Source organism: Canis lupus, chromosome 11, assembly GCF_048164855.1.
Source record: "Canis lupus baileyi chromosome 11, mCanLup2.hap1, whole genome shotgun sequence".
Taxonomy (NCBI): Eukaryota; Metazoa; Chordata; class Mammalia; order Carnivora; family Canidae; genus Canis; species Canis lupus.
In genome coordinates this window covers 36,886,944-36,910,738 of record NC_132848.1, presented here as the reverse complement: position 1 = coordinate 36,910,738, position 23,795 = coordinate 36,886,944, and positions in this window count along the sequence as shown.

Genomic DNA, 23,795 nt, shown 5'->3' with positions numbered 1-23,795 from the left:
TTTTTCAAGGATCACAAAGGCAAAAAAATCTGAAATATCACACTCAAGCATCTACTTCATCAGAAGGTTAATGAGGAGAGCCTGAGTGCCAGTCAGTTAAGCGTCTCTTTTCAGCTCTGGTCACGATCCCAGCATCCTGGGATCTAGCCCCACATCTGGCTCCCTGCTCAGCGGGGAATCTGCTTCTCCCTCTCCCTCTGCTGCTCTCCCTGCTCACTCTCTCTCTCTCTCTCTCTCAAATAAATAAAGAAAATCTTTAGAAAAAAAAGATTAACTGAGTCAGAGGGACATTGGGAGGATTTCCAAGAAACCACAGCCTATCTTCTGTTCCCTGAAAAGAAAAATTCAGTTAGCTGCGGCCAGTAATGCTGTTGGCCTGGAGCGCAACCAAGACTCTCCTGCAGGCTCAGACATAGAACTCCACTCACTTGGCATGGCCTGAACCAGAGTCAGCTGGTTTCCAAGGACAGAAATGCTTTCTGGATATAGTTGATGCTTCCCTGACTTGCTTAGTTTAGGAAAAAGAACATTCAGATTTATTATCCATCTGAAATGTAGAAAACCTTCGTATTAACTAAAGTTCCTTGAAACATTTGCATTGAAAATGTTGCACATGAGTCAAATAACCATAAATAATGAACCAGATTTCCCTCTGTGCCAGATAATACACAGCATACACTTTGTGACCGTTTTTCCTTCTCTTGCTTTCCTACTACCTTCCACCAAAGCTGATAGGATGTGGGAATCTGGATTCAGTCTGTGGAACAGGGCTGGAAGAGGGCTCCTATTAAGTCTCTGTGGGTGCAGGGAAGACCCACTGCCTTGTAGCTGTGGAGCTGGCAACTTGCCAAGAATGGAGATCTCCAGGTTGGACCAGGCACAGTGGGGGCACAATCAATCAAACAACCCAGAATCGTCCAGAATCATTCAATCATTCAGTATTCAATACATTTTTTTTTTTAAGAGACTGTCCTGTGCTGATATAATAGCTCTAAAGGCAGAGAGATACTCCCTACACTCAGAGCTCTGTCTGTCTGGGAACTAGGCAGGTGAGAGGCCTCGGGCTTGGCCTCACAGTGCTCCCCAGTAGTCATGTTCTCTAAAGTCACAGTGAAGACTATATTAGCAAATACTGAATCATTGCCCTTAAAGATTTTTGAGGGGTAGATCCCATGAGCACAGTGCTATTATCAAGTGATCAATACATAATTCTGTTTTATGCACATTTCTGTTTAAAGATACCTTATTTATTAATATATAAATATTAACGTTGAACTCTTGTCAACAGCACTCAAAATCAGACCTGAGCAAAGCTCCTCAAATGTGTATTTTCTCCCTATGGCATATCACAGCCTTCCCATGCTTAGGAACACCAGCCAGTATTCAACATAATGCTTGGGGGCATTTCAACAGCAAAATCACTTGTAAAAAGCACAAAATGTAAAAATTCTGGCACTAAATAGACCCCAAAAAAAGATGCATGATGAGCAGAATCAAGCAGCAGAGCCTCACTTGCTTGGCCTCAGCTGGGAACCTACCAGATTTTTCTGGTTTGTCAGATTTTGAAATTTTTCTCCACCTTATACAAGTCCACAATGACCACAAAAGCATTGTAAGTGTTAGTTTGGGTTACAAATACTATTAGAAAGTAGGTGAATTAAAAAATACAGGATCTGTATAATGAGGATCAACTATATAAATGTATATATGTACTGGCATTATTTGTATCTATTGAAGTTAAACATATATATACATGTACATATATATATGTATATGCATACACATGACACACATATGCATGTGCATATGCATGTATGCATTTATTTATTTTCTAATTTTTTAAATTGGAGTTCAATTTGCCAACATTAGCATAACACCCAGTGCTCATCCCAAGTGCCCCCCTCAATGCCCATCACCCCAGTCACCCCAACCCCCTGCCCACCTTCCTTTCCACTACCCCTTGTTCATTTCCCAGAGTTAGGTGTCTCTCATGTTTTGTCACCCTCACTGATATTTTCACTCATTTTCTCTCCTTTCCCCTTAATTCCCTTTCACCAATTCTTATATTCCCCAAATGAATAAGACCATATAATGTTTGTCCTTCTCTGATTGACTTATTTCACTCAGCATAATACCCTCCAATTCCATCCACATTGAAGCAAATGGTGGTATTTGTCGTTTCTAATGGCTGAGTAATATTCCATTGTATACATAGACCACATCTTCTTTATCCATTCATCTTTCGATGGACACCGAGGCTCCTTCCACAGTTTGGCTACTGTGGACATGGCTGCTATAAACATTGGGGTGCAGATGTTCCGGTGTTTCGCTGCATTCATATCTTTGGGGTAAATCCCCAGCAGTGCAATTGCTGGGTCATAGGGTAGCTCTATTTTTAACTTCTTGAGGAACCTCCACACAGCTTTCCAGAGTGGCTGCACCAGTTCACATTCCCACCAACAGTCCATGAGAGTTCCCCTTTCTCCACATATTCTCCAACTTTTGTTGTTTCCTGCCTTGTTAATTTTCCCCATTCTCACTGGTGTGAGGTGGTATCTCATTGTGGTTTTGATTTGTATTTCCCTGATGGCAAGTGATGCAGAACATTTTCTCATGTGCTTGTTGGCCATGTCTATGTCTTCCTCTGTGAGATTTCTGTTCCTGTCTTTTGCCCATTTCATGATTGGATTGTCTGTTTCTTTGCTGTTGACTTTAATAAGTTCTTTATAGATCTTGGAAACTAGCCCTTTATCTGGTATGTCATTTGCAAATATCTTCTCCCATTCTGTAGGTTGTCTTTTAGTTTTGTTGACTGTATCCTTTGCTGTGCAGAAGCTTCTTATCTTGATGAAGTCCCAATAATTCATTTTTGCTTTTGTTTCTTTTGCCTTCATGGATGTATATTGCAAGAAGTTGCTGTGGCCAGTTCAAAAAAGGTGTTGCCTGTGTTCTTCTCTAGGATTTTGTTGGAATCTTGTCTCACATTCAGATCTTTCATCCATTTTGAGTTTATCTTTGTGTATGGTGTAAGAGAGTGGTCTAGTTTCCTTCTTCTGCATGTGGATGTCCAATTTTCCCAGCACCATTTCTTGAAGAGACTGTCTTTTTTCCAGTGGATAGTCTTTCCTGCTTTGTCGAATATTAGTTGACGATAAAGTTGAGGGTCCACTTCTGGATTCTCTATTCTGTTCCATTGATCTATGTGTCTGTTTTTGTGCCAGTACCAGACTGTCTTGATGACCACAGCTTTGTAGTACAACCTGAAATCTGGCATTGTGATGCACCCAGCATTGGTTTTCTTTTTCAATATTCCCCTGGCTTTTCTGATTCCACACAAATCATCTCATGATGATTTGTTCCAACTCACTGAAGAAAGTCCATGATATTTTGATAGGGAGTACATTAAATGTGTAAATCGCCCTGGGTAACATTAAATTTTCACAATATTAATTCTTCCAATCCATGAGCATGGAATATTTTTCCATCTCTTTGTGCCTTCCTCAATTTCTTTCAGAAGTGTTCTGTAGTTTTTAGGGTATAGATCCTTTACCTCTTTGGTTAGTTTTATTCCTAGGTATCTTATGCTTTTAGGTGCCATTGTAAATGGGATTGACTCCTTAATTTCTCTTTCTTCAGTCTCATTGTTAGTATAGAGAAATGCCATTGATTTCTGGGCATTGATTTTGTATCCTGCCACACTACTGAATTGCTGTATGAGTTCTAGCAATCTTGGAGTGGAGTCCTATGTACACTATCATGTCATTGTGAAGAGGGAGAATTTGACTTCTTCTTTGCCAATTTGAATGCCTTTTATTTCTTTTTGTTGCCTGATTGCTGAGGCTAGGACTTCTAGTACTATGCTGAATAGCAGTGGTGAGAGTGGACATCCCTGTCGTGTTCCTGATCTTAGGGGAAAGGCTCCCAGTGTTTCCCCATTGAGAATGATATTTGCTGTGGGCTTTTCATAGATGGCTTTTAAGATGCTGAGGGATGTTCCCTCTATCCCTACACTCTGAAGAGTTTTGATCAGGAATGGATGCTGTGTTTTGTCAAATGCTTTCTCCGCATCTATTGAGAGGATCATATGGTTCTTGTTTTTTCTCTTGTTGATATGATCTATCACATTGATTGCTTTACGAGTGTTGAACCAGCCTTGCATCCCAGGGATAAATCCCACTTGGTCATGGTGAATAATCTTCTTAATGTACTGTTGGATCCTATTGGCTAGTATCTTGTTGAGAATTTTTGCATCCATGTTCATTAGGGATATTGGTCTATAATTCGCCTTTTTGGTGGGGTTTCTGTCTGGTTTTGGACTTAAGTGAGATCCACTTTTTAAACAAGAGAGACTTGAATATGTAAAACTCAATAAGAAGAATTCAAGTGCATTATGCTATTAGGTTGCAAATAATAACCACAAATATATAGAGAGTATACCATGGTATATACAGTATATATATATATATATATATATATATATATATATATATATATATATATATAATATAATCCCATTTGTATAAAAATTTAAGACTATTCATATGCTGGTATATACATATAACCTTTTCTCTAAGGACGTAAGAAATTATTAAGATTGGCAGGAATTACTAATAATTAATAGCAGCAATCATTATTATCTTTGAGGAGAGCTAATGGGATGAGAGAAAGGCAGGGGTTTTACCTCTTATTTTATACTTCAGAACTCTCTTCTTCCTCCCTCCACCAAAATTCCTAATTTTCAGAGTAATTGGTCTCAGCTAAGTACCCAGAGAAAAGCGATTCTAATTAAAGGAATCCAAAGAAAAGTACATTGCAAATAACCTCAGCTTCTGGCTCCTCCATACCTCCTGTCCAGGGAGTTTGCATTGTAAAACAACATTCATCTTCACCAGGATAAGCTGTGCTGAATCACAAAGACCAGGGAAGAATTTCAGGAATGTGAGGCCATCTTTTCCCTTTCTGGTGTGCTTGTATCACTGTGGCTGTGGCCTGGACCCTGAGCAAGGTTCAGATTAGTATTTCTCAGCCCTGACTGCATGGTGGAATTACCTGGGGAGAGATATTGATGACCTATTATCACACCTAAGCAGATAAACCCAAACCACTGGGATGGGGCTCAGGTACTCATTATTTTTGAACACTTGACACTCAACCAAGAGTCTAGAACAGTGGGTTGCTCTAGACATCTGCATCAGTCTGTGGGGCCTGCCATATGATATACCACAGACCAAGTAGCATAAAACAAATTTATTTTCTCATGATTCTAAAAGCAGGAAGTCCATGATCAGGGTGTCAGCAGGTTTGGTTTCTCCTGAGGTCTAGCTCCTTGGCTTGCAGATGACTGTGTTCTCCCTGGGTCTTTGAATGACCTTCCCTTTGTGTTTGTCTGTGTCGTAACCTCCTTTTATACAGACACCAGTTATACTGAATCAGAGTCCACCCTAATGACCTTGCTTTAACCTAATTATCTAGTTAAAGGCCTCATCTCTAAACACAGTCACATTCTTACATACTGAAGGATAAGACTACAACATATGGATTTTGACATATCTCATAATTTAGCCCTGATGCAGTTTTGGAATATTGGTGAGGTTTGGAGCCAATGACCAAGAAAGAATTCTTGAGACATCTTTGGTGCAAAATGGTGCTTTTAGTAAAGCACAGGAGAGGACCCATGGGCAGGAAGAGCCGCTGCCCCAGGCCTGTGAGGGGAGGCTGATGATATACCTGGGAGTTGGGAAGGGTTTGAGGATAGTTTACTCTCTAAGGAATTTTGGAAGCAAGGTTTCCAGGACCTGGAGGGGGCTAGCTGTTTTGGGGAAAAGGTTGCTTAGTACTATCTAATAAAACCTGAGTCATGAGACCCTTCAGATGTATATCGGTGGGCCATGTGCTTGGTGGATGACTGCCAACATGTATCTTGGGGGTTTAGAGATAAAGGAAATTTCTAAAGGAATTTTTGTATGTTAGGTAGACTTACAGGATCCTGGGGATCAGGCTAAAACTGCCTTTTGCCTTTAGCAAAGTATTCATATCGAGGCAGTTGAGTCCATAGAGGAATGTCTCTCTACTTGTTTCAAGGACTTGTCAGAGTGCTTTGTCCATAGCTAGTCCTCTGTTCCCCATCATTTTCCCCCTGAACAATTTTAACCCTTAAATCTTTAAGGTTGTTGAAGATGAAGGGTCTCATCTTTTGTAACTTCTTCCTGCTGAGTAGAGGCATACAGATGTCCCTACCTATGGATCAGTATTGGTCATTTGGGGAACAAATCGGGGAGTTATAAAAAGGAGAAGGCAGCTTCAATGAATTCCTTGAATTTGAGGACAACACATGAACCTCCTTGAGTAGAAAGGATCATCTCTCAACTGGAAGTTATGGCAGTGAAGGAGTATTCGCAGTAGGCAGGGAGACACCAGAAATAACAAGGTAAGGTTAATATTATAATGAGAAAGTGAAGACCTTTGACAGTTGACCTTTGATAATTTTCCTCTAGTCCAGGAGTTTATTTTTTTAAAAAGATTTAATTAATTTATTCATGAGAGACACACACAGAGAGGCAGAGACACAGGCAGAGGGAGAAGCAGGTCCATGCAGGGAGTCTGATGTGGGACTGGATCCTCCGTCTCCAGGATCACACCCCTGGCTGAAGGCTGCGCTAAACTGCTGGGCCACCGGGACTGCCCTAGTCCAGCAGTTTAAAGCAATCACTAAAGGAAAGATTATTTAAAGCACCATTTGAGTATTCATGTTAGATAGAAACCCAGAAATATTTTTGTGGTCATCTGGAATGTATACACAGCATTCAGGTTTTTTTGTTTGTTTGTTTGTTTTGTTTGTTTAATGATAGCACAAGTTCTATCTTGTGTAATAGTTAAAATATCCAATGCCATTCTATTTCTGTAAAACTGCTTCACACATTTGTATTACTTTAGTATTTAATAGAGAAATTTTACATTGAGTGTCATTTAGGGCTTTGACCATGTATTTATTAAGAGGTTCCATGTTCCAAACAACATCCTCTGGCCTCAAAGAGGGAACAACGATGGATGCTGGGTGATTATAACAATAACACATAAAACATGTCCATTGTTTTAATTTTGGAAGGTTGGCTGGGTTGGTAATGGTAATGATGCATCTGTGAATCCAGGCAAAGCCCAGAGTACAGTGGCCTATCCAGCTGTGGCCTATCGAAGCCATGGCCACAAATCAGAGTGGCAAAGCCATTGGGTCACATTAGAAGACAGTCATACAATTTTGGGCATCCCTAAATGTATCATTCAATCCAATCATAAAGAAAGTAGGGTCATCCATTATCTTCACAAGTCCATAGTTAACCCTAGAGTGAGGTGTCTTCTTACTTTAGGGAACTAATTGTTATCCCAGCCACAGAGAATTGGTTAGAGTGCTAGCTGGGTTATACAATTGCTGGGGAGTCAATCCCCCCCCTTTTTTCCTTTTTAGCTGTTTAAATATTCATATGCCCATGGGGTCCTGTTATCCCCACAGAATAACAAGAAGATTATACATTAGCTATTGTAGCAAAACCTCAAGTTGTCTAGGTTAAGTAAACACTAAAGTCAAGCAGAACTAGAACTTTACATTCACAAAGGTGTGTTATTGAAACCGTTTCTCTCTATAATAACCCTTATTTCTAAATCGGAGGTAGCCACATCAGGACTGAACCGACTGCAAAACAAGTCCAGTTTTTAACATATTTGGCCAAATTATTTACATAAGCTCAGCAAGATGATTGATCACATACATCTTTTAGAATCTGCTTTGCTGGAACTTTTTATAGGTTGATCTTTTAGTAGCCTCCCCAGGCCAGAAGCTAAGCCAAGTACAAGCCATCAGTCATGCCTGCAATACCTGTAGATTTGGGCAGATTCCTCTTCACAAGGTCCCCAAAGTATCCTGAGATTCCTGAACCTGCGAGGAAGTGACATTCTTTACTCACCTGGTGAGGCTTCTGCAAACTCCGAACTGAACTCTGTAAGCAAGGTATCAGGCCAACATTTCCATGTGGCTTTGTGGCTCCACGTTTCACAAGGTCAGCCTTAGTTCCTTAAAGCTGTTTGATCATATCTAAGTCTATGCATGTCTCTCAAATAATGACATTCCAGTCAAATTGGTATGGTAAAATAACCCATGTTGGGGATCCCTGGATGGCTCAGCAGTTTGGTGCCTGCCTTCAGCCCAGGCATGATCCTGGAGTCCCAGGATTGAATCCCACATCGGGATCCCTGCATGGAGCCTGCTTCTCCCTCTGCCTGTGTCTCTGCCTCTCTATCTTTGTCTCTCATGAATAAATAAATAAAATCTTTTAAAAAAAACCCACATTGTTTCCAATGGTGTCCTGTTACAAGAATAGATTCTTATTGAATGTGTGCAAATGACTATGATTGGCATGGAAGAAAGAATACTTACTGAGACCTTTTGAATTTCCGAGGGTTCAAATAGAGACAAAAGTTAAATGCTTTAATTTATTATTATTTCTACTAATCACTGATGTCTCAAGAGAAAGTTACCTGAGTCTGGAAGAGCAAATATTAGAGAATCACCAAAGTTTTAACCAAGAGTACAAAAACAACAACTATATATAATCATTTTCCCCAATTTACTTAGTCCCATATAACTATTTTTGTTTAGTTTGAATGCAGCTTCATTAGTTCTGGAAATTCTTATCTATTTCTGTTTTAGGATTTTAAAGACATTGAGTACCTGTATATGTATGAACCTCCTTGAAGATGAAATTCATTTTCCAAGAAATGGGAATGATTATAAATGATGAAAACTTAGAAATGGACATGATTAATAATCATGATGCAATCGACAAGGAAACTCAAGTTTTTTGTGGCATATAACATTTCAATGATCAAAATATCAAGTGATGACGTTATATGAAAACATATTAAAACTTTAGGAATTGCATATCATCTCTAGAATAGTTTTGGCATTTACTTAAATGTAACCTAAGGCTTATCATTTTGCTTAACAGTACTTTCAGAGTAATTTAAAGTAGTACAAGTAAGAGGCCTAATGAGTCAAGACTCCATTTACAACTCAAATCTTGGGAAGTTTGTTAAAGCACATGCCTAAATAGGATTAGGGATGTTAAAGACCTGATAAAGGCAAAACAGAAACTGGTTTTACTGGGCAAAGAGAAAACAACTGTTGGCATTTTCTTATCAAGAGGAGATCAACAATTTAAGAAAATTTGTCTTTTCAAAGAGAGAGAAAGCAGACTTTTAATTTTATACTTGAATATTTTTAAAATCCATTCATTTCAATCTTAGTCTGTCCTGACCACATCTAAAATTCCTAACTCTGGGAAACGAACTGGGGGTGGTGGAAGGGGAGGAGGGCGGGGGGTGGGGGTGAGTGGGTGATGGGCACTGAGGGGGACACTTGACGGGATGAGCACTGGGTGTTATTCTGTATGTTGGTAAATTGAACACCAATAAAAATTATTTTATTAAAAAAATAAAATTCCTTTCAAAAGATTTCTCTTCACAGACCTACAACTTCTTTTGCATGCAGATTTTGTCCCAAGCCATTTCTTCTCAAACAACCAGTCTTATTTAGGACAAAATTACCTTCTTTTACCTTTAACAAAAATGCATTCCCATTCTTATATCTTTCTTACGTGTCTCCAACCTTTCTAAATACAGAGATATTTCCCTTATTCTCCATTAGTCTTAATTACTTTTAGCAGAAACCTTAGTTTCTGGTGAAAACTAAGTAGTAACCAATTGTGAATTGTTACAGCAAAACTAAGACAAATTTATTAATTTATTAGGCACAAAGCACATTTATAAACATATTCGAATATCCTTAGTTTCTCTGTAATAAGAGGTCAAAAGCACAAACCTACGTCCAGTAATAAATGCTTTAGCACTTTATCCGATGTGGAAAAGATCTAGATATCCAATGAATTGAATCTCAGTAACCATCCAAGCAAAACTTTAAAGTTGTAGGTTACCAAAAACTTTGAAAGCTATCTTAACAATACCTATGAAAACTTTGAGACGGACAAGAGAAACCATTGTTTTAAGTTATCTTTGCTAGCAAATTGCAACAGAGATAACATGAACTTATTTGACCTTTAGTAAACCTTGATAAAATAAAAGTTTCATATTTAATGCTGATAACTTTAAAGACAGATCTACCTTAAATCAACAAATTTAAGTTAGTTTAAATATTGAATGTTTCACCTGGGCCCACTCTTAAAAGTTACTTTGTTCCCCATTACCAATTTTTACCTGAGACACTGGTAGGGAAATCTGGAGTGGGCAGTGTTAAGTCCAGGGGGTGCTCTTTGCTTCTTGACAGAGAGAGTAGGAGCCAATGGTGCTGTAGGCACCAAGGATGGTATAGAAGCCAGTTATGTAGGCCACATCCAAAATGGTGCAGAAACAGGGGGAGGGGGAAGGGAGACAGAAAAGGCAAAGTGCTGCCAGAAGGCAGAGAAAGGGTTCCTGGTTCTCAAGCTCATCAGCTTCAACAGAGGAGCAGATGCCATGTTTTCCTGCCAAGAACGGGAAATGGGCAGTCCAAGTTGGGCTGGAGAAGACAGGGAATTTCCCCAAAATAAAGAGAGTTTTGGCAGCTGTTTGGGAATAATCCTTGAAGTCCCCACCCTGAAGTAGACTAACCACAGTTGGCTCCAATTATTGCCATTAACCTGGGAAATGAGTGAGGGTGAAGCCCCCCAATCTATTAGGAGGAACAGTGAGAGAGTAACAGTCAGACTCCCCTTTGTCTGGGATGGCCTGTGTTTTCTCCAACACCCTGGGTTTACTTGGAGGAGGCCTATTTAGATCATTATTATCCAGTGTCAGGAAGGAGTTTACTAGCTGACACTTTTGGGCCATTTGTCCTACTTCCTGCAGAGGAGATCTAATGGATAGATCCCACTGAGGCCATGCAGTGTTAGAGGAGCTCAGTCCTTTCCTAAATTTGCAACCCAAATTGTCTCCAGTGGGTTAAAAGGCACCCTGAGGAGGAATGGTTGGAGACTGAAGACAGGAGCTCTCATGCTCCAAGGGAAGAGTAAAGAAGGTCCATTACCAAAGAAAATCCCCTCCCCCCATGACTCTGAGGTGTGTCCCACGCTCAGGATATGTCAGAGGTTCCTGGTCTCAAAGTGACATGAGATGTCCCTTAAACAAAATCGCAATGAAACCACAGCTCTTAAAAGCCTGTGTAGGAGGGAGGCCTGCCCTCTCCCCGCATCCCCAACGCTTCCTAGGCTACAGATGGGTGTGAGTGCTAGCGTATGGACCGGAAAACCTTGCCTTGAAGGTCCTGCCATGAAGATCATGCTTTATTTTGCCTTGCCTTGAAGGCAAAACCTGCCATTTTTAACCCATGGAAAACACCAGAAAAGTTTACAAGGAGGACATTACCCAATTTTGTAGCTTAAGTATTTAGTAGAGGACATTGACAGAAAACAGTAAAGATAGGGATCCATCTTGGTCTAAGCAACATTCCAACACATTTAGTCCTTACAGCCAATGGTCCAGGGTTAGGTATAATTCCATCAGGTACCGGTTTCAGCTGGATCCCAGTGGAGATCTTGTGGGCAGAAGTGGCCGGACCAGGGATGTGGAGGGGATCACATTAGATCAATAAGGAGGAAACCTCACATGGGAGTATTAAGATTGGCAGCTGTCCTGGTGACTTAGGTGGCTATCCTGTGCCCAAGATAAGACAATTTAGTGTAAGGACAAGAATAAAGAGAGGGCATCAATTTTCTGGGTATTATTACCATCGTGGCCGGGGTACTAATTTCCAGTCAAAAGGCAGGTTTTCTCCTCCCCATAGAGTAGCCACAGGCTAGAGATTACAGCCTGAGCAATTGGCATGAAAGTGTTCCAATAAGACCACACTCTTCCAAGGCCCCTGGAATGAGAGTAAAAGGAAGAAAAGAGAAAGTACTTACCAACTTTGCACCGAAGCTCAGAGTCCAGATGTAAAAACTCAAAGCCCTATGGTGGCACCGAACGATGAAGTTTTGGAATATAGGTGAGGTTTGGTGGGGTGAGGTTCAGAGCCAAGGTCTTTGGTGCAAAATGGTGGGTTTAAAAAAAAAATTGTATTTAAATTCAATTGGCCAACATATAGTATAACACCCAGGACTCATCACATTACATGCCCTCCTCAGTGCATGTCACCCGCAACCCTTTGTTTGTTTCCCAGAATTAGGAGTCCCTCATGATTTGTCTCTCTCTCTAATTTTTCCCACTCAGTTTCCCTCCTTTCCCTTACAATCCCTTTCTCTATTTTTTATAGTCTCCGTATGAGTGAAACCGTATGATGATTGTCCTTCTCTAATTGACTTATTTCACTCAACATGATACCCTCCAGTTCCATCCATGTCGAAGCTAATGGTGTGTCCTTTCTGATGGCTGAGTAATATTCCATTGTATATATAGACCACATCTTCTTTATCCATTCATCTGTCAAAGGACATCATGGCTCCTCCCACAGTTTGGCTATTGTGGACATTGCTACTATCAACATTGGGGTGCAGGTGCCCTAGCGTTTCACTACATCAGTATCTTTAGGGTAAATACCCAGTAGTGTAATTGCTGGGTCATAGGGTAGCTTTATTTTTAACTTCTTGAGGAACCTCCACACTGTTTTCCAGGGTGGCTGGACCAGTTTGCATGCCTACCAACAGTGCAAGAGGGCTCCCCTTTCTCTACATCCTCTCCAACATTTGTTGTTTCTTGTCTTGTTAATTTTCCCCATTCTCACTGGTGTGAGGTGGTATCTCATTGTGGTTTTGATTTGTATTTCCCTGATGGCAAGTGATGCAGAGCATTTTCTCAGTGCTTGTTGGCCATGTCTATGCCTTCCTCTGTGAGATTTCTCTTCATGTCTTTTGCCCATTTCATGATTGGATTGTTTGTTTCTTGGGTGTTGAGTTTGATAGGTTCTTTCTAGGTCTTGGAAACTCGCCCTTTATCTGATAGGTAATTTGCAAATATCTTCTCCCATTCTGCAGGTTGTCTTTTAGTTTTGTTGACTGTTTCTTTTTTTTTTTTTTTTAATTTTTATTTATTTATGGTAGTCACAGAGAGAGAGAGAGAGAGAGAGAGAGAGAGGCAGAGACACAGGCAGAGGGAGAAGCAGGCTCCATGCACCGGGAGCCCGATGTGGGATTCGATCCCGGGTCTCCAGGATCGCGCCCTGGGCCAAAGGCAGGCGCTAAACCGCTGCGCCACCCAGGGATCCCTGTTGACTGTTTCTTTTGCTCTGCAGAAGCTTTTTATCTTGATCAAGTTACAATAGTTCATTTTTGCTTTTGTTTCCCTTGACTTCATAGATGTATCTTGCAAGAAGTTGCTGTGGCCAAGTTCAAAAAAGGTGTTGCCTGTGTTCTCCTCTAGGATTTTGATGGGATTCTTGTCTCACATTTAGATCTTTCATCCATTTTGAGTTTATCTTTGTGTCTGATGTAGGAAAATGGTCCAGTTTCAGTTTTCTGCATGTGGCTGTCCAATTTTCCCAGCACCATTTATCAAAGAGACTGTCTTTTTTCCAGTGGATATTCTTTCCTGCTTTGTCAAATATTAGTTGAGGGTGCATTTATGGGTTCTCTATTCTGTTGCATTGATCTAGGTGTCTGTTTTTGTGCCAAGATCATGCTGCGTTGATGATCACAGCTTTGGAATACAGCATGAAATCCGGGATTGTGATGTCTCAGTATTGGTTTTCTTTTTCAATATTCCCCTCACTATTCGTGGTCTTTTCTGATTCCACACAAATCTTAAGATTATTTGTTCCAACACCGTGAAGAAAGTCCACAGTGTTTTGATAGGGATTGCATTGAATGTGTAAATTGCCCTGGGTAGCATAGACATTTTCACAATATTTATTTTTCCAATCCATGAGCATAGAGTGTTTTTCCATCTCTTTATGTCTTACATCCTGTCACATTGCTGAATTGCTATATGAGTTCTGGCAATCTTGGGGTGGAGTCTTTTGGTTTTTTTTATATACATTATCATGTCATCTGCAAAGAGGGAGAGTTGGACTTCTTAGTCAATTTGTATGTCTTTTATTTCTTTTTGTAGTCTGATTGCTGAGGCTAGGACTTCTAGTACTGTATTGAATAACAGTGGTGAGAGTGGACATCCCTGTGTGTTCCTGATCTGAGGGGAAAGGCTCTCAGTTTTTCTCCATTGAGAATGATATTTGCTGTGGGCTTTTCATAGGTGGCTTTTAAGACACTGAGGAATGTTCCCTCTGTCCCTACACTCTGAAGACTTTTGATCCAGAATGGGTGCTGTATTTTGTCAAATGCTTTCTCTGCATCTATTGAGAGGATCATATGGTTCTTGTTTTTTCTCTTGTTGATGTGATCTATAATGTTGATTGTTTTATGAGTGTTGAAACCACCCTTGCATCCCAGGGATAAATCCTACTTGGTCATGGTGAATAATCCTCTTAATGTATTGTTGGATCCTATTGGCTAGTATCTTGTTGTGAATTTTTGCATCTGTGTTCATCAGGGATATTGGTCTACAATTCTCCTTTTTGGTGGGATCTTTGTCTGGTTTTGGGATCAAGGTAGTACTGGCCTCATAAAAAGAGTTTGGAAGTATTCCATCCCTTTCTATCCTTCAGAAGAGCTTTAGCAGAATAGGTATTATTTCTTCTTTAAAGGTTTGATATAATTCCCCTGGGAAGCCATCTGGCCCTGGACTTTTGTGTCTTGGTAGGATTTTGATGACTGCTTCAATTTCCTCACTGGTTTTTGTCCTGTTCAGATTTTCTATTTCTTCCTGTTCATTGGTTTCCATGAATCTTTTTAATTCTCCTCTAATTTCCTGGTTAACCCATTCATATTTTAGTAGGATGCTCTTTAACCTCCACATGTTTGAGTTTCTCCCAAATTTCTTCTTGTGATTGAGGTCTAGTTTCAAAGTATCGTGGTGTGAGAATATGCAGGGACAATCCTAATATTTTGGTATTGCTTGAGACCTGATTTGTGACCCAGTATGTGGTCTATTCTTGAGAAAGTTCCATGTGCACTTGAGAAGAATGTGTATTCAATTGCATTCAAATGGAACGTTCTGTACATACATGTGAAATGTACTTGGTCTAGTGTATCACTAAAGGCCTTTGTTTCTTTGGTGATGTTGTGCTTAGAAGATCTGTCTTTTGCTGAAAGTGCCTTGTTGAAGTCTCCTACTGTTAGTGTATAATAGTGTAATTAATTGCTATACTTGGTGGCTCCCACATTAGGGGCATAAATATTCATGATTGTTAGGTCTTCTTGTTGCATAGACCCTTTAAGTATGATATAGTCTCCCCCTTCATTTATTACTATAGTCTTTGGGATAAACTCTATTTTATCTGATATGATGATTACTACCCGAGCTTTCTTTGAGGACCATTTGAATTGTAAATGGTTCTTCACCCCTTCATTTTCAGGCTGGAGGTGTCCTTAGGTCTAAAATGAGTCTTTTGTAGACAGCAAATAGATGGGTCTTGCTTTTTTATCCAGTCTGAAACCCTGCATCTTTTGATGAGATCATTTAGCCCATTCACATTCAGAGTGACTACTGAAAGATGAATTTAGTGTTATCATAATAACTATATAGTCCCTGTTTTTGTGGATTGTTTCTTTGGGCTTCCTCTGCCTTTTACTGGGTCCCCCTTAATATTCCTTGCAGAGACAGTTTGGTGGTCACATATTCTTCCAGTTTCTGCTTATCCTAGCAGCTCTTTCTCTCTCCTTTTATTCTGAATGAGAGCCTTGCTGGATAAAGTATTGTTGGCTTCATGTTCTTCTCATTTAGTACCCTGAATATATCCTGCCAGCCTTTTCTGGCTTGCCAGATCTCTGTGGGGAGGTCTACTGTTAATCTGATATTTCTCCCCATATAAGTTAAGAATCTCTTGACTCTTGCTGCTTTAAGAATTTTCTCTTTATCTTTGAAATTTGCAAGTTTCACTATTAAATGTCAAGCTGTTGAATGGTTTTTATTGTTTTTTTAGGGGGTCCTCTCTACATCTTGGATCTGAATGCCTGTTTCCTTCCCCCGATTAGGGAAGTTCTCAGCTATGATTTGTTCAAATATACCTTGTGGACCTCTTTCTCTCTCAGCCTCTTCTGGAATCCCAATAATATGTATAAACTTCCTTCTCAAGCTATCATTTATTTCCCTAAGCCTTTCCTAATGGGCTCCTATTTGTTTTTCTCTTTTTTTCCTCAGCTTCCTTCCTTTCCATCAACTTGTCTTCTATGTCACTCACTCTCTCTTCCACCTCATTAATCCCAGCAGTTAGGACATCCAGTTTGGACTACATCTATGTTAAAGCGTTTTTAATTTCAGCCTGATTAGATCTCTTCTGCAGTAATGAAGTCTCTAGATTCCTTTACACTTTTTTCGAGCCACTAGTAACTTTATAATTGTACTTCTGAATTGAATTTCTGACATCGTATTTAAATACACATTCTGTAATTCTGTGACAGAGAGTATTGCTTCTGGTTCTTTCTTCTGTGGTGAATTCTTCCTCCTAGTCATTTTGTCCAGTGCATAGTGGCTGTTTGAGTGAGCTGAGTCAAAAATATCATCCATGACATAAGTAAAATACACCCTAGATGATTCTGAAGAGGTCAGAGAGCAGAATATAAAAGAAAGAGAACAGAACAAAGTAAAACAAAAGGACAACTAAAGTGAAAACCAAATTTTAAAACAAAGTAGCAAAAATTAAAAACCTAAAATAAAGAAGAAGAAGGAAAAAAAAGGAAAGAAAAGAAAAGAAAAAAAAGGGGTTTGATGGTGGTGGTGAGGAAGTGATAGTGGCAGGGGAATGTAGTCTCCCTGAGGAATCCTAAAGGGTGTTCCTCTTGGTTCTGAGTGTATTTTGTTTTGTATGTTAGAAGATGCTCAATCCCAAATTAAATAAACCAGCAATACTTATATAAAGACCCAACATCAACCACAAAAACACAAACCAGATAAAAGATGGGGGCAAAATGGGAAGGAAGAGAGAGAATATAATCTCACGGAATGAAGCAAGACGGTGCTCCACTTGGTTCTGGGTGTATTTTGGTCATGTGTTAGAAGGTACTAACTTCCATCACTGTGAAACAAAATGATACAGAAAAAAACAAAAAACAAAGGACAAAAATCCATATCTCATATATGTACCAAAATTAAACTGAATATGTTGAAAGGAATTCAGAAGTAAAAAATATATCTAAGACATGTAATTGTAGAAATATGAAAGTTAAAAAGGAAAAAAACTTAAAAATCAAGAGTTGGTAAAATATTGTAGGTAAGGTGAGAAAAGAGATAAAATATTGGAAATTTTTAGTCTGATACAAAAACGAGTTGTAATGAAAAAACAAAACAAAACAAAACAACCCTCCCTAGTTCTATATACTATTTTCCCTCGGTCCTGTAGCTTTCCAGTGCTGCTTGTTCAGTAAACTTGCTCTTCCCTTGTTCTTCCAGCAGTTCTTCTGGTGGGTGGTCTGCTGCTGATTCTCAGGTGTCTGTGCCTGGGGGAGATGCCCCACCCCTTGCCAGGTGCTGGGTTCAGTGTGAGCTATTTATCTTGTGAGGCCTTTGTTCCATAGAGGTCCTGCCTCTCCCAGGTATAAGGGAAAAGAAAGAAAAGAGAAGAGAAAAAAATGGCAGAGGCCAGATTTCTAGGTCTGGAGTCAAGCTCCTCGCCGGGAACTAACCACAATCTCCTGGTCCACATTGGCTTACCTGCTCCTGGGGGTAGGCGCAAGTGCACTGATCTGCATAGCTTGCCAGGGCCTAGGGCAAGAGTGTTCTCAGTTTCCTGTGCCCTTCCCACTTCCACCTTTCCTGCGGGAATGGAGGATAGCTGGGTTTTCTGCTTTGGTGTCCTTGGATCCAGGGCCCTGTGCCTATGTACCTGCAGTCCTAAGGACTGCCTCTCCGGAAGAGAATGGAGGACACCTACCTCTGCCCATCAAGACCCAAACAACGTGCAATTGTTAGCCAATGAAATCAGATCCTCTGAAGGTGGGGTTTGGACTTAAGTATTTTTTCAACCATAAATGATTCTGATGTTTGTAAGCCAATGAAATCAGATCCTCTGAAGGTGGGGTTTGGAATTAAGTATTTTTTCAACCATAAATGATTCTGATGTTTGATTTGATTCCATATTTTCCTCTTTGGACAGCAATTTGATTCCATGTTTTCCCCTTATCCTGGTTTGGGAGTCAGTCTCTGAAGAGTTCAGTGAGCCTTGGTCTTAATCTTGGAATAACCAGATCAAGTTCCCTGTTGGATCAGGATATAAATGTGTTTCATTTAAGCTAATGATATTGATGGGGGAACAGAGGACTAACTATGGACAAAGCACACTGACAAGTCCTTGAAACAGGCAGAGAGACATTCCTCTATGGACTCAACTGCCTCGATATGAATACTTTGCTAAAGGCAAAAGGCAGTTTTAGCCCAATCCCCAGGATCCTGTAAGTCTACCTAACATACAAAAATTCCTTTAGAATTTTCCTTTATCTCTAAACCCCCAAGATACATGTTGGCAATCATCCACCAAGCACATGGCCCACCGATATACATCTGAAGGGTCTCATGACTCAGGTTTTATTAGATAGTACTAAGTGACCTTTTCCCAAAAACAGCTAGCCCCCTCCAGGTCCTGGAAACCTTGCTTCCAAAATTCCTTAGAGAGCAAACTATCCTCAAACCCCTCCCAACTCCCAGGTATACAATCAGTCTCCCCTCACAGGCCCGGGGCAGCGGCTCTTCCTGCCCATGGGTCCTGTCCCCTGTGCTTTACTAAAAGCACCATTTTGCACCAAAGATGTCTCAAGAATTCTTTCTTGGTCATTGGCTCCAGACCTCACCCCCCCTAAACCTCACATAATTCCAAAACTTCATCAATATCACTGAAAGAGACTGGATAATGTGAAGGAAATGAGGGAACCTCTGGTGATGTGTCAGGTACCACTAGCTGCACCATAGCCAGAGTGCCCCTGTCTCTGTGGTACAGCCCTGATTTGTTCATCAGTGGATGCCCCTTCTGCCTGTGGCCCTGTCTATGTGAGGATGTGATGCCTGGAGCCAGGGGGACTAGCCCACTGACATGACATGAGATAGGAAAAGCCTGGATTCTTGGTGATACCATCACATCACAGAATCAAACCAACTCCTCAAATTACTCCATCTTTGGATTTTTTGTTAGAGGAGGTAAGAAAATTTCTTCCTGTTTAAATTATTGACCTGTGATTTTCTGTTTCTTGCAGCCAATTCATCCTAAACTGATACAGCTAGTTACTCCAAGGCAGTGTTTCTCAATTACAGTGGCTATAAATTACACTTAATTGGGTAGTTTTAAAAAAAACACAACAAGATAAAACAATCCTATTGATTTCTGGGTTCCACATCTAGAGATCTTGATTTAATTGGTCCAGGGTGAAGGGAAGACCCTGGGAATTTTAAAACCTGGGCTTGAATTGAGAACCACAGCTCTAACGTTAGGACAATTAATATGAAAAGATTACACAGGAGCTGCTTCAAAGCCCTTGCAAGCCAAAAACTGAGTAGAGGTGGGATAAACCAGTACCTTGTGCCTGGGCTGTTGTCAGGGCAGGGCAAGATCAGCCCATGCGAATACAGTATGCATCTCACAGGGAGCTCTGATAGTCACAGAAGGCTCCGTTTCTAGGACTAGAGGCGGACCTGGTGTCTGGATAACAATGACTTCATTCACCTCCTTATACAAAAGCCATCTGTTTCTCATCAAGCAGAAAAGTTGGTGTGTATGGTACACATGTAGCATGTGTGTGTCTGTGTGTTTGTGTGTGTGTGGGAGGGGCGGGTTGTAGTGATGAGGAAATGGAAGGGTTTGCACTGTGGTTTGGAACTGGATGGAAGCACAGGTTTTCCAGTATGAAGAACCTGAGGAAACTGAAGCCCTGACCATGGTGTGAGCCTGTACCAACCTAATCCCCAGTTAGGCTTTTTGAGATTGTGTTTGGTGTGTGCCGTTTCCCTACACAAGGGTGAGATGGGTTCTGCTCCCTAACTCTTACACTCTTGAAAGCTAACACTCTTGAAAGCTTAATTTTTTAATAATAAATTTATTTTTTATTGGTGTTTAATTTGCCAACATACAGAATAACACCCGGTGCTCATCCTGTTTACCTGTTTTACAGGTAAAACCAAGTTATGGAAGGATCCTGGTCCCTGTGTGGTGGGAGTAGAATTTTCATTGTCAGCTTAAATACCAGCAATTGTTGTTGGTGGTGATATTGGTGGTGATGACCCTGTGGAGCTTCAGTGAGGTCTGGGGTGTCACTCCTTATCAAGAGAATCGGTGAGAACCCATTTTCCTGGAGACTTGCCTTTAAGGATTGTGACTAGAAACAGACAGCCCTTCTATTTACCGTGTTTCAATAAGAAGTGAATGACTCTTTCTCTTTGAATGCCCCTTCAAGGATTACCCAGGACTCACATGTCTAAAATCCTCACAGAATGACCTCAGTGCAGACAGCAGGCCCTGTCTTTTGGATGTTGATGATTAGGAAGGGGGAATTAAATATTCAGTCATTCAGAAAGCATTGACTGAGAATCTGATAGGTTCTAGAGAAGATGCTAAAGCAGAAAAATACTTAGTCCCAGCCCTCAAAGACTTTACAATTTGTTTAGGAAAAGGAAACTAAACTACAGAGTGATATTAGAAATAATTAAAGTTGAATTGTATACTAGTACTACTAAAAACCCCTAAGTGGAGCTGGAAGGGTTGGAAAAAGGGCTTTGTGAAGAAGGTGGGGCCCCAGTTAGGGACCCAGTGGAGCACTGGATTTGGCTAGGTGGGAGGGGCAGGTGAGATTGAGATGTGCTGGGGTCTGTGGCCAGGATATGTAAAACCTTGAAAGTCTAGGGAGCAATAGGATCATTCAAATCTTGACTCATGCACCCAGAGTCCCATGACAGGCTTCCATAATTCATGATGTTAGTCTGGCAACTCCCTTTCTCCACCCAGCTACAGCCAGTGTCTCAAGCTAACAGTGGCACAGAATAAATATTAATTCCAGAACATAGACCAAGTCAGTTCTCGTGTTGGCCTTGAATCCTCCAGTCAATGACCAACCTCACAAAAATGCTAGTATATTGAACAATAAACACATAGTTTCTTTGGCAGAATCCCCTGGCTGGCTGGCTGGCTGGCTGGCATTCTGTTGTCATTTGCCCAGAGCACTCCTAGGTCCCTCCTGCTCTATGTCCAGCATATTCAGTTTGTCTTCTGAGCCCTCCAGGTGGTCACATTTGGACATTTTACTATATCTTCTCCTATTGTTTGTCAACACTCATTCATTCTCCCTCTGAGTAGAGACTATTTCGTATTCTTTTGTATCTCTTAAGTAATAAGCATAGTGCCAGACTGACAGTGGGTTAAAATTCAATAGCACTTACACTTCCCGCAAGGTTATTAGAGACAAAAACTATACATACTTCTGATATTTCATATTTTAGGAAGGTAAATGTACATTTGAACAAAATTATAAAGGTACAATAGGGAAAACCAAATTTTCTCTCCCCTCTGCCCTTCATTTAATTAAATTACCTCCAAGGTAGACACTCCTAGATTTCTTAGGAGTATTTTGAGAAATTTTATATAGTCAAGAATATATATCTCATACTTTTCCACATAAATGGCAATACACTATAGTCACTATTCTGCACCTTGATTTTGTCACTTATTATTATATCTTGAGCATTTTCTATATCTGCACAAATAGTTCTGCTTCTTTCTTTTTAATAGCTGCATACTATTCCATTGTGTGGATGTACATATGATTTGTTTAACCAGGTTTCCACTCATGACCATGTAGGACAAGCAACAATGAATATGCTTATGAACACATAATTTTTATTATTTGTTATTTTTATTTTATTAATTTTTTAATAATAAATTTATTTTTTATTGGTGTTCAATTTGCCAACATACAGAATAACACCCAGTGCTCATCCTGTCAAGTGCCCCCCTCAGTGCCCGTCACCCATTCACCCCCACCCCCTGCCCTCCTCCCCTTCCACCACCCCTAGTTCGTTTCCCAGAGTTAGGAGTCTTCATGTTCTGTTTCCCTTTCTGATATTTCCTACCCACTTCTTCTCCCTTCCCTTCTATTCCCTTTCACTATTATTTATATTCCCCAAATGAATGAGAACATATAATGTTTGTCCTTCGCCGATTGACTTACTTCACTCAGCATAATACCCTCCAGTTCCATCCACGTCGAAGCAAATGGTGGGTATTTGTCATTTCTAATGGCTGAGGAATATTCCATTGTATACATAAACCACATCTCCTTTATCCATTCATCTTTCGATGGACACCGAGGCTCCTTCCACAGTTTGGCTATTGTGGACATTGCTGCTAGAAACATCGGGGTGCAGGTGTCCCGGCGTATGAACACACAATTTTGTATTTATACCAGTAGAACTGTAGAATAATTACTGAAGAGTAGAATTTCTGGGTCTTAGGGTATATATATTTCAAATTTTGGTGATTATTGTCAAAATGCCTTAATAAAGTCATCCCAATTACACCCCCACAACCAATATATTAGATATATTTCCTGCATCCTCAGAAGCCTACTCTGATTTTATATCTTTGAGGCAAAAAATACTGAGCCCTCATTCTGTGTATTGTACCCTTTTTGATGTTATGAACATGTACAAGGCTGGGAAATACAGAATATCCTGCTCTGGTGGGAAGCTGTCAGGAAGTTTGCCAGATGGGCAGGACAGCCCTATGAGAGTTGCCACAGCATACATTACCAAGGTGTGCAGAAGGCTTGTCCATCTGGGGCTGTTGCATGGCTGCGGTTCTGAGGTTTATTTTAAATTTTACTTAATTAAGTTAAATTAACATTTTAAAAGAGATTTTCTTTATGTATTAGAGAGAGAAAGAGATGCACAGAGAGCAAGGGCAGAGAGAGAGGGAGAAGCAGACTCCTTGATGAGCTCAGAGCCCAGTGTGGGACTCGATCTCATGACCCTGAGATCATGATCTGAGCCAAAGGAAGACACTTAACTGACTGAGCCACTCAGGTGCCCCTAATTTTATTTTTTAAGTGAAATAATTTTAATTTTCTGTGGAATGTAACATCTAAGATCGATTAATCTTGTGGGGCTTTTTTTTTTTTTTAATGGCCATCAGTTTGTGGGAAGGCTTATATCACACAGACAAAGCAGAGGAGGAGAGGGTTTCCAGGGGTGAAGAAGGCACAGTGATAGAACGAGGACAGTGGGAGAAGAGGAAAATGGTGGAAGAGTTAGGAGTCACCAGGTTCTGAGGGTTGGGAAGGAGCAGGGAATGATCAGAGAACAGACCAAGTTTGGGGAAAAGAAAAATAAAGCTAAACAATGAGGTGAAATTTGGAGTTTAAAAGTTCCTAAAAATTTTCACAAGAAAGTAATTTCTTAGAGGGGGTCTGTTTATTTTGTAAATTTTGGAATTTCCTCCTTTCCCAGCCTTTGGCCATCACACCTTAATGCCTTTATTATTATTATATTTATATGGTTTTTACCATTTTTGCTCAGCCAGTGATAACTGGTATTACTGTCTTGGGGACTGTTTGCCATGCTGGGGGAAACTTTCAAGAAGTGTTGAGACAGCTTCTGAGATGTTTTCTCAGGCAAGTCAAAGCCCTGAACCAGTAACCTCTGGAAGCTTGAGGAGGCTGTTTGTTTTTTTAGGTGAATCTTGGTCATCAAGCTCAACTAGTACTTAAGCAAACTGGTTTTATTACTTGGAC